The following is a 14,895-nucleotide window of genomic DNA, read 5'->3' as shown; positions in this document are numbered from 1 at the left end:
CTATGGCCTTGAGTTTCCAGGCCCCAATGCAGGAAGGCAGAACCCAGGCAGAGCCGGTGGACTCCCAGAGTTGATGAGGAGTTGATAGACTGGGAGACTAGGGCAGCTACAGTTAATATGACAGCATACCAGAAAGAAGAGAGCTGTAATATGAGATAACTCCAGAAAAAACTTCTGCAGTGTTCAGCTTAATACTCATGAGTATGTGCAGGTATGGAAACTATACAGGACAGAAAAGACTACCCAGAATCATCAGAGGTAATATGATATTGAATTGTCTAAAGTAACTAAGAAATTGTTTCTCCTTGTGAGACAAACAGGAATTATATTACTGAATTTCATGCTTTCACCAAAGAAAAGATGAGGATCTAGATGAATGGGGTGAGAGGGGGAGGAAGAGACCCAAAATTTCAGCCGTTGGCAGGTTAGCTTAGCTGGTTAGAACGTGGGGCTAATAACCCCAAGATTGCGGGTTCAATCCCCATATGGGCTTTTCAGCCACCGAAGAGCTAAGGATAATTAGCAATGCAACTCGTCTGTTTTTAGCCAGCGAAGAGCTGAGAGCAATTAACAGTGCTCTCAGATGGTCCAAATTCCCTCCCATGGTTTCTTTTTTCTTTTTTTTAATTTTTTTTTTTTTTTGAGACGGAGTCACACTCTGTCGCCCAGCCTGGAGTGCAGTGGCGCGATCTGGGCTCACTGCAAGCTCCACCTCCCGGGCTCACGCCATTCTCCTGCCTCAGCCTCCCGAGTAGCTGGGACTACAGGCACCCGCGTCCTCGCCCGGCTAGTTTTTTGTAGTTTTTAGTAGAAACAGGGTTTCACCGTGTTAGCCAGGATGGTCTCGATCTCCTGACCTCGTGATCCTCCTGTCTCGGCCTCCCAAAGTGCTGGGATTACAGGCTTGAGCCACTGCGCCGGGCCCCTGCCATCATTTCTTAATCTCTCTGAAACCTAACTCCATTCCAGAATCCCCCAAATGTCTACATCTCCTCAGGTAAAGGAAAATAAAAATAAAAATTAGAATTTTACTGGCTTTTAAAAAAGTATTTAAATAAACCTTAGTTGATTTCAAATTGTCCTTCCAAATTACTACTGAAACCAACCTTGTTTCTCAAATTTACAAGAGATACGAGATAACAGAGAAGAAATATTGAATAGCCCTTTCAAGTTGGAAGCAGTATGCAATATGCATGTTTATTAATCACAAGAAGCCAGATTCGACTCCTGTCTAGTTCATCTTTTCCTAAAAACAAAACAAGAAACCAAACCAAAATAAACCAAACCAAGTCTGTGCTCCATGTTCAAAGTGATAGCATCCTCTCAGGGCAATCTTTTCTGTCAGTTAAATCTGAAAGAGTCTTCAGAGACACATAATAACAATCTAAGAATTTCTTCCCTTTATCTGGTATCTTTTGACAATTTGAGAAAGCAGATTGGTTTCAGGAGTAATTTGGAAGGACAATTTGAGATCAAGTGAGCTTCATTTAAATAACTTTTTAAAAGCCAATAATCTTCTAATTTTTTTTCTTTCTTAGGCAGTGCTCCCAATCTTGGGTCCTCTGCCGTGAACAGCTTTCTGTCCCCAGCCCTTACACACAGTGGAAAAGAATAAGAACTTTACTTGAGAAGATGTAGAAATTTTGGGGATTCGGGAATAGAGTTAGGTTTCAGATGGATTAAGAAATGACGGCTGCGAATTTCAACGGTCTGAGAGCACTGGTTTATTACCCTCAGTTCTTCGCTGGCTGAAATCCGAGGCGTTGCTTTGTTAATTAGCCCTAGCCCTCAGCTGGCTGAAAACCGACGAGTTTCTGTAGTACTGCCATGAAAGAGTGCTGAGGAAAACATGTGGCCCGTGCGGGGATCGAACCCGCGACCTTGGCGTTATTAGCACCACGCTCTAACCGACTGAGCTAACCGGCCAACCTTGGAAAGTGTTTCTTTTTCTTCCATTTAATGTCGACCTTCATCCCTTTTTTGGGAAAGCATTAAATTTAGCAATATAATTCCTGTTTGTCTAACAAGAAGAGACAATTTCTTACTTGCTTTACAGTCTTAATAAAAAGAATGAGAAACTTTCTCTTAAACAAAAACAAAACAAGGAAAGAACATTTTTCATTTATTTATTTTTATTATTTTATTTTTTAAGCCATGTCCCTAGAGTTGAAAAAGGATGCTTAAAAATTTCAAACTGCTGCGAACAGTCCAGGAATCCATGGAAACATTTGTTGCTTTCTAAATGTCTGGTAATCAGCACGTGCAGACAGTGAATCAGACTTGGTGAAATATTAGCGAGTCCTTGTTTTTTAAGAGCCGTTCACTAACACAACCTAGAAATTGGCACCGGAAGGACATTCCCGACGAGTCTGTTTTCGATGGTCCCACGGTCGAGATCGTCCTAGGAGTCTCCATTTGGAAGTTTCTTATGCCCAGAGTCTCCATTTGGAAGTTTCCCTACCTGTTGCCTCAGACTTTCAGAGTGATCTCAAATCAAAGCCCACTTTGAAGACCTTGGTATTGGAGAATTCTAGAAATGTGGCTCTACACCAATCAGCGATGGTTAAACTGATCTTTCTACCCAGCCATTGTCTCCCAAAAATATTACCATTGTTTTTTGTATCTTCTTTATTGTTCCAGAGATTTTGAACGCATAGACAAAGTTAAACAAATGTTTTCTTTTTTCTCTTCACAAATAGTGGCATTTTATTCACTGTTGTGGGAAGTCAGGGACCCTGAATGGAGGGACCGGCTGAAGCTGCGGCAGAAGAATATAAATTGTGAAGATTTCATGGACATTTATCACTTCCCCAATCAATACTCTTGTAATTTCCTATGCCTGTCTTGTCTTTAATCTCTTCTCAGGACCCTGTGCTGATTGCATTAACTGCACAAATTGTTTGTAGAGCATGTGTGTTTGAAAAATATGAAATCTGGGCACCTTAAGAACAGGATAACAGCGATTTTCAGGAAACAAGGGAGATAACTTTAAAGTCTGACTGTCTGGGCCAGGCAGAACAGAGTCATATTTCTCTTATTACCGAAAACGGGTGAGATAAATATCGCTGACCTGTTTCCCCAGTAAGGAATATTAATAATTAACAGCCCTGGGAAAATAATGCATTCCCAGGGCAGGGCCTCTAAAATGGCCGCCCTGGGAGTGTCTGCTTTTATGCAGAAGTAGATAGGGATGAAACACGCCCTAGTCTCCTGCAGCGCCCCCAGGCTTGCTAGGATTAGGAAATTCCAGCCTGGCAAATTCTAGTCAGACCGGTTCTCTGCTCTTGAACCTTGTTTGTCAATGACAATGTGTGCACAGGTGGACATAGAAGTTCATTAGTGATTCTAGTTTCGCCCTGACCTTGTGATCTCGCCCTGACATCCTGCCTTGTGATATTTTGTCGCCCTTAAAGTATGTGATCTCTGTGACCCACACCCTATTCGTATACTCCCTCCCCTTTTGAAAATCGCTAATAACAACTTGCTGGTTTTATGGCTCAGGGAGCATCATGGAACCTGTCGACATGTGACATCTTCCCCGGACACACAGCTTTAAAATTTCTCTCTTTTGTACTCTTTCCCTTTATTTCTCAGACCAGCCAATGCTTAGGGAAATAGAAAAGGACCCACATTGAATACTGGGGGTGGGGGTTTTCCCTGATAATACACTTTTTAAACACTTTGTTTTTTTTTTAACTCAGAATATATTTTTGCAATTCTTTCATATCAGAACAGAAGTGTTCTTCATTCTCTTTTAAATATGCATAGTATTCAGTTACATGAGTTTATACCATAGTTCAATGGGCATAGCTTAGACTTCCATCCTCCTATTGCAAATTGTCCATATCTATGAGCATACACTGTATCTGATGTATGCCATGATACTTTGCACATGTGGAAAGGCTGCATCAAAGAAAATGTACATTGGCAATTTTGATGGCCATTGTCACACTGTGCTTTAGAGGGTTGATCCCAATACTCTTTTTGCTTGCATGTTTGTTTTAACTATACTGAGCACAAATAGGATCCTGTACACATTTCTACACCTTCTTCTTCCTGAATTCTGTGCTACAAATTCGAAGCAAAACTAGGCAATCAGTGTGTAGACTGTCTAGTTGGGGCATATTATATTCTGGAATATTGTTTTGGGGTAACAAGTAATGATGTAAAGGGACTGTGATAGAATCAGGTGGGAGAAGGAAGGGGCTGAGTGGAGAGCAGGGAGAAGGAGCCAACAGTGGCCTTATTTTGTGCACCTCAGAGAGAACAACATGGGCAGAAACACCTGAGGGAGAGAAACTAAGACACGTCAGTCTGTTTGGAGATTAAGATTGAGCTGCAGAGTGGTATAGGGCGACTAGTAGGAGATGAAGTCTGAGGAGGAGAGAACATGTATTAATATATGATGCAAAACCCTCTAGTAGATTGCTATAAATTAGTCAGAATACTTGATGGTATAGTGGATGTGGCACTAAAAATAAATTGGCCGGGTGTGGGGGCTCACGTCTGTAATCCCAGCACTTTGGGAGACTGAGGTGGGCGGATCACCTGAGGTCAGAAGTTTGAGACCAGCCTGGCTAACACAGTGAAACGCCATCTCTACTAAAAATGCAAAAATTAGCCAGGCGTGGTGGCAGGGGCCTGTAGTCCCAGCTACTCAGGAGGCTGAGGCAGGAGAATGGCATGAACCTGGGAGATGGAGCTTGTAGTGAGCCAAGATAGCGCCACTGCACTCCAGCCTGGGCAACAGAGCAAGACTCCATCTAAAATAAATAAATAAATAAAAATAAAAATAAATTATCAGGTGTTAATTGATCTACATTAAGTCTAAACTAAGAACTATGATCACTATAGGCCAAGTTAAGGATTTTTGAATTGGTCCTAACAACAGTGGGAATCTATGCAAGGATTTTAGGCAGAAAAGTCACATGGACAGAGTCACATTTTAAAAATTTGTTTATTATTTATTTTTGAGACGGAGTCTGGCTCTGTCCCCCAGGCTAGAGTACAGTGGCACAATTTCGGCTCACTGCAAGTTCCACCTCCCGGGTTCAAGTGAGTCTCCTGCCTCAGGCTCCCTAGTACCGTACCCAGTAGCTGGGATTGCAGACATGTGCCACCACACCCAGCTAATTTTTTTTTTTTTTTTTTTTTTTTGTATTTTTAGTAGAGATGGAGTTTCGCCATGTTGGCCAGACTGGTCTGGAACTCCTGACTGAAAATTATCCACCTGCCTCGGCCTCCCAAACTGCTGGGATTACAGGTGTGAGCCACCATGCCCAGCCGGATTCATGTTTTAAAAAGATATCTTTAACTTTGTGTAACAACCACACAGATCCAGTTCTAGACACTTGACAGGCATCAGGGAACTATAGCAACACATCACTAGTACCGCACCAATGAAATATCTGCCCTCATAGAGGATGGAAACAGATATAAATAACAAACATAATAAAAATGTAAATTATTAAATATGTAAGAAGGTGTTAAATGTGATTGGTAAATAGAGGTAGGTCGGAGGAATTGGAGTGATGGGAATAGGTTGGAATGCTGAACAGAGTTGTTAGTGCAGCCTTAGTAAGATTGTGACTGGAAGAAAATGAGCAATCAAGCCATCTGACATGTGAGGTGTTACAAGCAGAGTACAACCACTATAAAAGTCTAAAGGTGGGTACTCGCATGGAATGTTTGAGGAACAGTAAAAGGGTTCATGTGGCCAGAGCACAAGGGAGGAAGAGAGTCATAGAGATGAGATCAGAGAGCAATGGAGGATCCGAGTATGTAGGATCTTGTAGGAGGTCTTAGGACTTCGGCTTTAATTCAAGTAAAATGGGAATTAAATAATTTTATTGTATAATTCTGATTTCAGGAGAGACAAATCTGATACATGCTTTAAAATACTGTTTTTAGTAGGTCTTTTGTAAACAGACTCTAGGAGATTGTATTCGGTTTTATATTAAGATTGCATTAGCCGGGTGCGGTGGCTCACGCCTGTAACCCCAGCACTTTCGGATGCTGAGGCGGGCGGATCACGAGGTCAGGAGTTGAGACCATCCTGGCTAACATGGTGAAACTCCGTCACTACTAAAAATACAAAAAATTAGCCGGGCGTGGTGGTGGGTGCCTGTAGTCCCAGCTACTGGGGAGGCTGAGGCAGGAGAACGGCGTGAACCCGGGAGGCGGAGCTTGCAGTGAGCCGAGATCGCGCCACTGCACTCCAGCCTGAGCGACAGAGCTACACTCCATCTCAAAAAAAAAAAAAAAAAAAGATTGCATTAGGTTTTTGTATTCTATGAGAAACAGACTCCAGGATCTAGTTTTCATGAAGGAAGTCTATTGTGTATCCAAGAATGATATACAAAAGAGGACTCAACTATTCCCATGGGGAGCTCTGGAGCTATAGTGATCCTTTAGAATTGTCCTGAATTGGGGAAAAGGAGCTGGGTTGTTGTATCCACTCATAGACGTGGCTTTAGATGTAAGCTGATCCCAGAGAAAAGGTATAACCTTAAACAGGGTAGCTTTCTTTAGCTTAGAACAATTCCTGGGAAGAGCTCAGCTTTGAGTTAGCAGCAAACAGCACACCAGGATGTTGGGTGTCTGAGTACCTTGCCCCACAAAACATTGGGCAATGTAGAAAGCCATTGGGTTCTAGGTAGAACACCATCATATCCATTACAGTCTACCACTTGCCCTATTCAGAGCCGCTTCCTTCATTAATGAATTCAACCCACCTGGGAATAACTTTTCTAGGATTTCGGTTGATCTCTTCGTGAATGAATCTGAAAAGAGGCGAGTGGCTGTTTGGTTCCTTCTATACCTCAAAAAAAAAAAAAAAAAAAAAAAATCCACAAACGGGTCCATATATCCAGACCCGGTAGGCTCCATTTCCCCACAGGTGCTGGCCTTGGCCTGATTGCAGTAATCTCCGAGCTACTGTACTCTTGAGTCTGGGTGGGGAGGGAAACTCGGAGAGAACATCTGCCCGCCCAGGTTCCTTTCGAGGACCTCAGTACATGTACATATAGGAAAACACCCTAATCCCACTCCTAATCTTCCTGGAGCGTACTGAGTCTAAGTGGAACCTTGTGATGATCCCATGGAGCGAGACTTAGGAGCAGCGAGTGAGCGACTGGAGCCCAGCCTGCACCTGGAGACGCGGTCTGGCCCAGTGCTCCCGGAAACGGTGGCTTTCAGCAAAGTCTCGGCCTCGCATTGACCCTGCAGAAAAAATGTTCCTGAGCGGAAAGATCTTTCGAGTTGCCTGCGAACCGAGTCCCTGAGGTCTTTTGGGGACCAGGCGATGAGAGCGTCAATTATAATAATAACAATTTGTTCGGCAAAAAATTGTTTGGGACTGTTCGTGTCCACCTGAGAAGACATGGACTCTTGGCTTTGAAGAGGACTTTTTCCTTGTCGAAAACGGTAAGGGCTCTGGTGGGAGAAAGGCGGCAGGGGTACTTTGGTTTATATTCACACCACAGGTGACAAGGTCAACCTTCTCTCCTAAACGGCTAAAGATGGTGCGGGGGTGCAATTCTAAAAACGTGCACTGAGAAATTCAGCTAAGGATTCCTCAAAAATGCAAGTTGTTTCTGCCCGGTTTCGGACTGGGGACCTTTCGCGTGTGAGGTGAACGTGATAACCACTACACTACAGAAACCCTCATGTTTGACAATTTTTTTCCTAGGGGGAGAAGAAAATTTTTCTGGGTATCCCAGATTTGGTAACATCGAATTGATCTTTTCTTTCAGGAAATTATCAAGGTTGATAAGCTTTTCTATTTATTAAAGTCAGTAATATCGGAGTTCACGAGTCACACAAAGAAAACACTACGACTTGTGGAAAATTTTCTTTTCAAACACAGCACAGAAATTTTACTTAGCCCCCCAGTAGAGTACATTTTTTTTCTGCTTAAGTGCTCCCTCCGTTAGGCCTTCTCCAACAATAGAAGGCTCTGTGATCTCCATCTCTTGGGAGGCAGAAAATTACCCCAAGAAAATAACCGGAAGCCAGCGGATTGAACCCTGGAAACGGCCTGCTGTTTGTGTTGGGCGGTGCTTCAAGGGAAGAAACTGAGGGCCCGGGAGTCGAGTGGGTCCAGTTGTCTGCCAGGCAGGATAAAAATTGAAAAAAAAATTCCTAGACAAACACAACCTACCAAGCCTGAATCATGAAGACATAGAAAATCTGAACAGACCAATAGTAGATAAGGAAATTGAATCAGTGATAAAAACGTCTCCCGTCAAAGAAAAGCCCAGGACCTGTAGCTTCTCTGGTGAATTCTATCAACTATTTAAAGAACTAATACCATTTATTATGGAAAAAAGTATGGTGGTTCCTCAAAAAATTAAAAATAGGGATACTATATGATCCAGCAAACCCTCTAGTGGGTATATAGCTAAAGGAAGTGAAATCAGTATGTCCAAGAGATTATCTGCATACCACCAAGAGACGGAAATCTTTTTTTTTTTTTTTTTTTTTTTTTTGGTGGCACAGAGTCTCCCTCTGTTGCCCAGGCTGTAGTGCAGCGGTGCGATTTTGACTCACTGCAACCTCTGCCTCCCGGGTTCAAACCATTCTTGTGCCTCAGCCTCCCGAGTAGCTGGGATTACAAGCCTACGTCAGTATACCCCGAAGATTTCTTTTCTTTTTTTTTGTATTTTTAATAGCGATGGGTTTTCACCATGTTGCCCAGGCTGGTCTTGAACTCTTGGGCTCGCCTTGGCCTCCCAAAGTGCTGGGATTACAGGCGTGAACAACCGCACCCAGCCAACATATGGAATTCTTGTGTTCACCATTGGATGAATGGATAAAGAAATGCGTTTAGCCTCCCTGTGCCTTGGAAGTATCATTTCCAATTTATCATCTGTGTGTACATTTTTATTGGTGTACTTGTGGGCTCATCACTAATTTTTGCAGTCTGTTAATCTACCATAGTTTCAGTTTCGTTGTATTTTCTTATATATTTATATTGTGTACTGATGATGTGTGCATGGATTAGTAATGAGTACTCTATTATTTTTAATTAAATGTCATAAAATACATGAAAATACATTTTTCTGTAGAATCACATGATTTCCTCCTACTATGAATAAAGACATAACTCACTAAGGGGAAGAATCTTGGCCAAAATGTGTGATAAATCATGCAGCAGTTAAAAATGTGCAAAAATAAACAGTAAAGATGAAAGGCGGCACAAATTTAATAAAGTTACTCCATAAATCATAATTGACATTAAATGTTGGAATGTAGAAACTGATTTATTAACCTCATAAAGTTAAAACAGACATGTTATCTTTTAACAAATTGTTTACCTATTTAGTTTTCAAAGTGGGAAAAATTAACACCTCAAAACTTAAAAGTGTTTTAAGAGAAGAATCAGAGTGTGTGTGTGTGTGTGTGTGTGTGTGTGTGTGTGTGTGTATAATGGTAATATGTAGACTGAACAGCACCTTTTTGCCTAAATGACTAAATGGCCTAGACCAAATCTGGCAGAGTCCTTTCTCTAGGAGAACTGGGAAAACCTTTCATAAGTAAGTTTGGAACAATAGAGAGAAGGGGAAGACTTTGGCATTTAGAGAATGTGATTATTTGTATTTCTCGATGAAGTGAGAAATCTTTTTGGAAAAGCTATTGTTTTCATCAGTTTCAAATCTGAGACCCCTTTCTTGTAGGCAGATGTGCTAACCAGTACACTCCAAAAAACTTTCTCTTCTGTGCAGCAATCCATAGCAGAATGAAAGGAGGATTCTTTGGATATACTCAAACCTAATAACTTTTAATATGTTTTTCTTTTCAGTGTATTTTTATCCACAGGGTGTTTCTTCCTTCATACTTTCTTTTCTTTTTCTTTTTCTTTTTTTTCTTTTTTTTTTTTTTTGAGACGGAGTCTCGCTCTGTCGCCCAGGCTGGAGTGCAGTGGCCCGATCTCAGCTCACTGCAAGCTCCGCCTCCCGGGTTCACGCCATTCTCCTGCCTCAGCCTCCCGAGTAGCTGGGACTACAGGCGCCCGCCACCTCGCCCGGCTAGTTTTTTTGTATTTTTTAGTAGAGACAGGGTTTCACCGTGTTCGCCAGGATGGTCTCGATCTCCTGACCTCTTGATCCGCCCATCTCGGCCTCCCAAAGTGCTGGGTGGCTTGAGCCACCGCGCCCCGCCCCTTCATACTTTCAATTCGTTAAAATTAATATTTAGGTTGGTGCAAAAGTAATTGCAGTTTCGGACCGTGAATTTTTAAATCATTATAACTAGGCTCAACACATCTTTATTAGTCAAAATAGGAACCATTAAAATCAACACATTTTTGCCAACAAGAAATAAGTTTGTTTATTCCTGGAGGGTAAAAACCTGTGCTTCGGGATTGGACAGTTAGAAAATGCTTGCATCCCGCTGATTGTGGAAGCGTTTTACCTGCAAAAAGGTGTGGAGATGCTTGAAGAAGTGGTAGTCGGTTGGTGAGAGGTCAGATGAATATGATGGATTAGGAAAATCTTCGTAGCCTAATTCGCTCAACTTCAGAAGCGTTACTTGTGCGACGTACAGTCGAGTGTTGTCATGAATAATTGGGCCCTTCCTGTTAACCAATGCTGGCTGCAGACATTGCACTTTTCGGTGTATCTCATTGATTTGCTGAGCATACCTCTCAGATGTAATGGTTTCACGGGTGTTCAGAAAGCTATAGTGAATCAGACAAGCAGCAGACCACCAAAAAGCGAATATGACCTTTTTTGGTACAAGTTTGGCTTTGGGAAGTGCTTTGGAGCTTCTTCTCGGTCCAATCCCTGAACTAATCGTCGCCGGTTGTCGTACAAAATCCACTTTTCATCGCACGTCACAATCCGATGGAGAAATGGTTCGTTGTTGCGTGGAATAAGGGCAGATGACACTTCAGAACGGCGATTTAAAAAAAAAAATTTTGCTCAGCTCATGAGGCACACATTTACCAAGCTTTTTCACTTTTCCAATTTGCTTCAAATGCCGCACGGTAAAATGGTCGACGCTGAGTCATTTGGCAATTTCTGTGGTAGTTGCAAGAGGATCAACTTCGCTGATTGCTCTCAATTGTCTTGCCACTACAATCTTCATCTTCAAGGCTCTCCTCACCTTTGCAAAACTTCTTGAACTACAACTGCACTGTACGTTCATTAGCAGTTCCTGGGCCAAATGCGTTGTTGATGTTGCGAATTGTCTCCGCTGCTTTATGATCCGTTTTGAACTCGAATAAGAAAATTGCTTGAGGCCGGAAGCGGTGGCTCACGCCTATAATCCCAGCAGTTTGGGAGGCCGAGGCGAGCGGATCACCCGAGGTTGGGAGTTCGTAGACTAGCCTGACCAACAAGAATAAACTCCGTCTCTACTAAAAACACAAAATTAGCCGGGTGTGGTGGCAAATGCTTGTAATCTCAGTTTCTCGGAAGGCTGAGGAAGGAGAATCGCTTGAACACGATAGGCGGAGGTTGTGGTGAGCCGAGATCGCGTCATTGCACTCTAGCCTGGGCAACAAGAGGGACATTCCGTCTCAAAAAAAAAAAAAAATGAAGAGAGAAAAAAAATAGTTTTTTTGTTTTATTTTTGTTTTTTTTTTTGGGGGGGGTTGTGGACCGGGTCTCGCTCTGTCTCCCAGACTAGAGTGCAGTGGCGCAATCTCGGCTCACTGCAAGCTCCGCCTCCTGGGTTCACGCCATTCTCCTGCCTCAGCCTCCCGAGTAGCTGAGACTACAGCTACAGGCGCCCGCCACCACGCCCGGCTAATTTTTTATAATTTTAGTAGAGACGGGGTTTCGCCCTGTTAGCCAGGATGGTCTCGATCTCCTGACCTCGTGATCCGCCCGCCTCGGCCTCCCAAAGTGCTGGGATTACAGGCGTGAGCCACTGTGCCCGGCCTTTTCTTTCTTTTTTTACATATATGTATCTTGTTAAGAGGGAAGTGAACTTCGCGTCACGGCCGGTTAACTTAATTGGTTCGAGCGTTGTGCTAATAATGCCAAGGTTGCGGGTTGGATCCCCGAACGGGCCACAGTGGGTGTTAGCTTTTCATCATTTATATCGATCATCTGTGAACGCTGTGAACGCAACCAATATGTCTGAATACAAACTATAGATCGTCACTGCTGAACCCAAGCACAGTCATCAAGATAATTTCACCTGCCAGAGGGGGTATTAACACTTAATACCTTAATTTGAAGAAACGATATTGCTTAGTTGTCCTCATATATATACATATATATATATTTTAGTATGGTTGGTTGGTTGGTTTTGAGATGGAGTCTCTCTCATTGCCCAGGCTGCAGTGCAATCACACAACTCGGCTCACGGCAACTTCCACCTCCTGAGTTCAAGCGATTCTCCAGCCTCAGCCTGCCGATTTATTTTCCATAATCTTGATTCTTGAAGATTAGCTTGGCTTGTTATGTAATTCTTGGTTCACACTTTATTTCTATTTTTAATACTGATCTAATTTTTTATACTACTGTTCAGAAGTCTGATACTAGGCTTCTATTTATAGAAACTTTCCTTGGATAATCGTTTCAATGATTACATCTACTCTATTGACTCTTTTCTTTCTTTCAGATAATCCGTATTAAATTTTCTGAGGCCTTACCTTAACGTATGCAGAAAAGCCTTCCTTGCTCCTTTGTCTACATATTTGGTCCCCTAAATTTCTTATTTGCATAGCAGCCATTGAGACTTTAGCTTGAAATGGAAAATATAATTTTTCTTCTTCAAACTTTCCCAACTCTCCACAGCACATCACACTAAAGTGTTAAGTGAAAGATATTCCTCTTTCTTCCTGCTCTAACCCTTATTTTCTCATTTTATCTTATTTGCTCCTACTCCCTGCCTCAAATTTAGAATTCCTTGGATTCTCCCCAAACACTGACTTATTTGTCCATGCTGCCTCTAATGACAGATTCCCCTATCCCCTCCGTCTCTCATCAGCCAGTTTCTTACTTTTCATCTATTAAGTCTTGGATCAGTTATCACTTCTTCTGAAAGTTTTTCCTCACTATTTGGAGTGACAGAGTTTTCCCTTCTCTATGTTTCTGTGATAGTGCATGAGTATTTATCTCTGAGATTTCATTTGTCAATTTAAAATATAACTACCCTGTTTTGGGTAATTTTATTATGAAAATCAGTGCTTGAGCCCTTTGTTACCTCGGGCACGTCAATTTTTTCAGGTTATCTGTTACCTCTAGAGCCTAGCTCAGGATGGGGCATATTGTAGGCTACTCATTTCTTTGAAATAAATGTCTAATCAAATTGTTGAAAATAATAAACTCATGCCATTTATGTTTCAGATTTAATGTCAGAAAAAAATCATAAGACTCAAGATCTTGCTAACTGGGAAATACTGTCTTTCTTCTCTGTTTCCTGAAACATTGTGGTCAATCCAAGTTTTAGCTGCCAAGAGCAGGAGTTTTCCACTTTGCTGTTTGTCAGAGATTCATAAGCGGCACTGTCCTGTCATGTCAACAGGTTTGGAGGAAGAGTACCATCTCACTGTTGAGCACCTTCCAGATACCCGGGAAATGCTGGAAAAGGAAAAAAGACAGTGACAAATGTCAGTTGAAATAGGAAAATAAATAAAGAATAGACAAATGTTGTACATCATCTGTCCATTAAACAGATTGATGTTATCACTGAGCATATGCTTTCCAGAGCAGTATGAGTGACACAAACAATAGAATGACTGATGACTCCTAGACACACTCACCACACATGAATTCCCAGTCACATGAATTCCTTTTCTTCACCTTCTGACAGTCTACTGGGCACAGCCCACCCCTCCCCCATCACATCCCCTGCTCAGCAGTGTCCTCCAGACAAGCATTGACTTTGCAGAAGCTTGAGTGGTCTCCAGATCTTAGTGTGTTGGATCCTCCTGGCTCCTCATGGTCAAGAAGAGAGTTGGAAATCAAAGCCATAGGAAAACATTGAAGAGTTCCTTGAAATCAAATCCCTGTGTTTATTCTGCCTAGCTTTGGGGGAGAAATTTAGACTCTAGGTATGAGCTGTATTTGGTTATGAATCATGGAGTTTCTATAGCATTAATTTTAACAAATAGGAAGTATGAAGGAAAGGGCCGGGTGCGGTGGCTCACGCCTGTAATCCTAGCACTTTGGGAGGCCGAGGCCAGCGGATCACGAGGTCAGGAGTTTGAGACCAGCCTGGCCAACATGGTGAAACCTTGTCTCTACTAAAAATACAAAAATTAGCCAGACATGGTGGCTCACGCCTGTAATCCCAGTACTCAGGAGGCTGAGGCATGAGAATTGCTTGAACCTAGGAGGTGGATGTTGCAGTGAGCTGAGATCGTGCCACTGCATTACAACCAAGGAGAGAGTGAGACTCCATCTTGGGGCTGGGGAGAAGAAAAAGTAAAAAAAAAAAAGAAAGCATGAAGGAAAGAAACACACGTGGGTAAAAATATAAAGAAAAAACGTGGCTGGGCACAGTGGCTCATGCCTGTAATCCCAACACTTTGTGAGGCCAAGACAGGTGGATCATCTGAGGTCAGGTATTCGAGACCAGCTTTACCAACATGGTGAAACCCTGTCTCTACTGAAAATACAAAATTAACCAGGCGTGTCAGCATCTGCCTGTAATCCCAGCTACTTGGGAGACTGAGGCAAGAGATTTGCTTGAATCAGGAGAGAGAGGTTGCAGTGAGCTGAGCTCGCCGCAGCACTGCACTTCAGCCTGGGCAACAAGAGCGAAACTCCATCTAGAAAGAAAGAAAGAAAGAAAGAAAGAAAGAAAGAAAGAAAGAAAGAAAGAAAGAAAGAAAGAAAGAAAGAAAGAAAGAAAGAAAGAGAGAGAAAGAAAGAAAGAAGGAGAGAGAGAGAGAAAGAAAGAAAGAAAGAAAGAAAGAAAGAAAGAAAGAAAGAAAGA

The 14,895-nt window shown here is 42.3% G+C and overlaps 2 non-coding genes across 2 annotated transcripts; both read right to left on the bottom strand.

Moving 5' to 3' along the window:
* Window positions 1–1,852: 1,852 nt before the first annotated feature.
* On the bottom strand, window positions 1,853–1,926 carry TRNAI-AAU. The gene has a single exon. It is a non-coding gene; the product is annotated as a tRNA-Ile (tRNA).
* A 5,664-nt stretch (window positions 1,927–7,590) lies between these two features.
* On the bottom strand, window positions 7,591–7,663 carry TRNAV-CAC. Its single transcript has one exon. It is a non-coding gene; the product is annotated as a tRNA-Val (tRNA).
* Window positions 7,664–14,895: the final 7,232 nt, after the last annotated feature.

The sequence above is a fragment of the Piliocolobus tephrosceles genome, chromosome 5 (assembly GCF_002776525.5).
Source record: "Piliocolobus tephrosceles isolate RC106 chromosome 5, ASM277652v3, whole genome shotgun sequence".
In the NCBI taxonomy this organism is placed as follows: domain Eukaryota; kingdom Metazoa; phylum Chordata; class Mammalia; order Primates; family Cercopithecidae; genus Piliocolobus; species Piliocolobus tephrosceles.
This window is presented reverse-complemented; position numbering and strand designations above follow the sequence as displayed.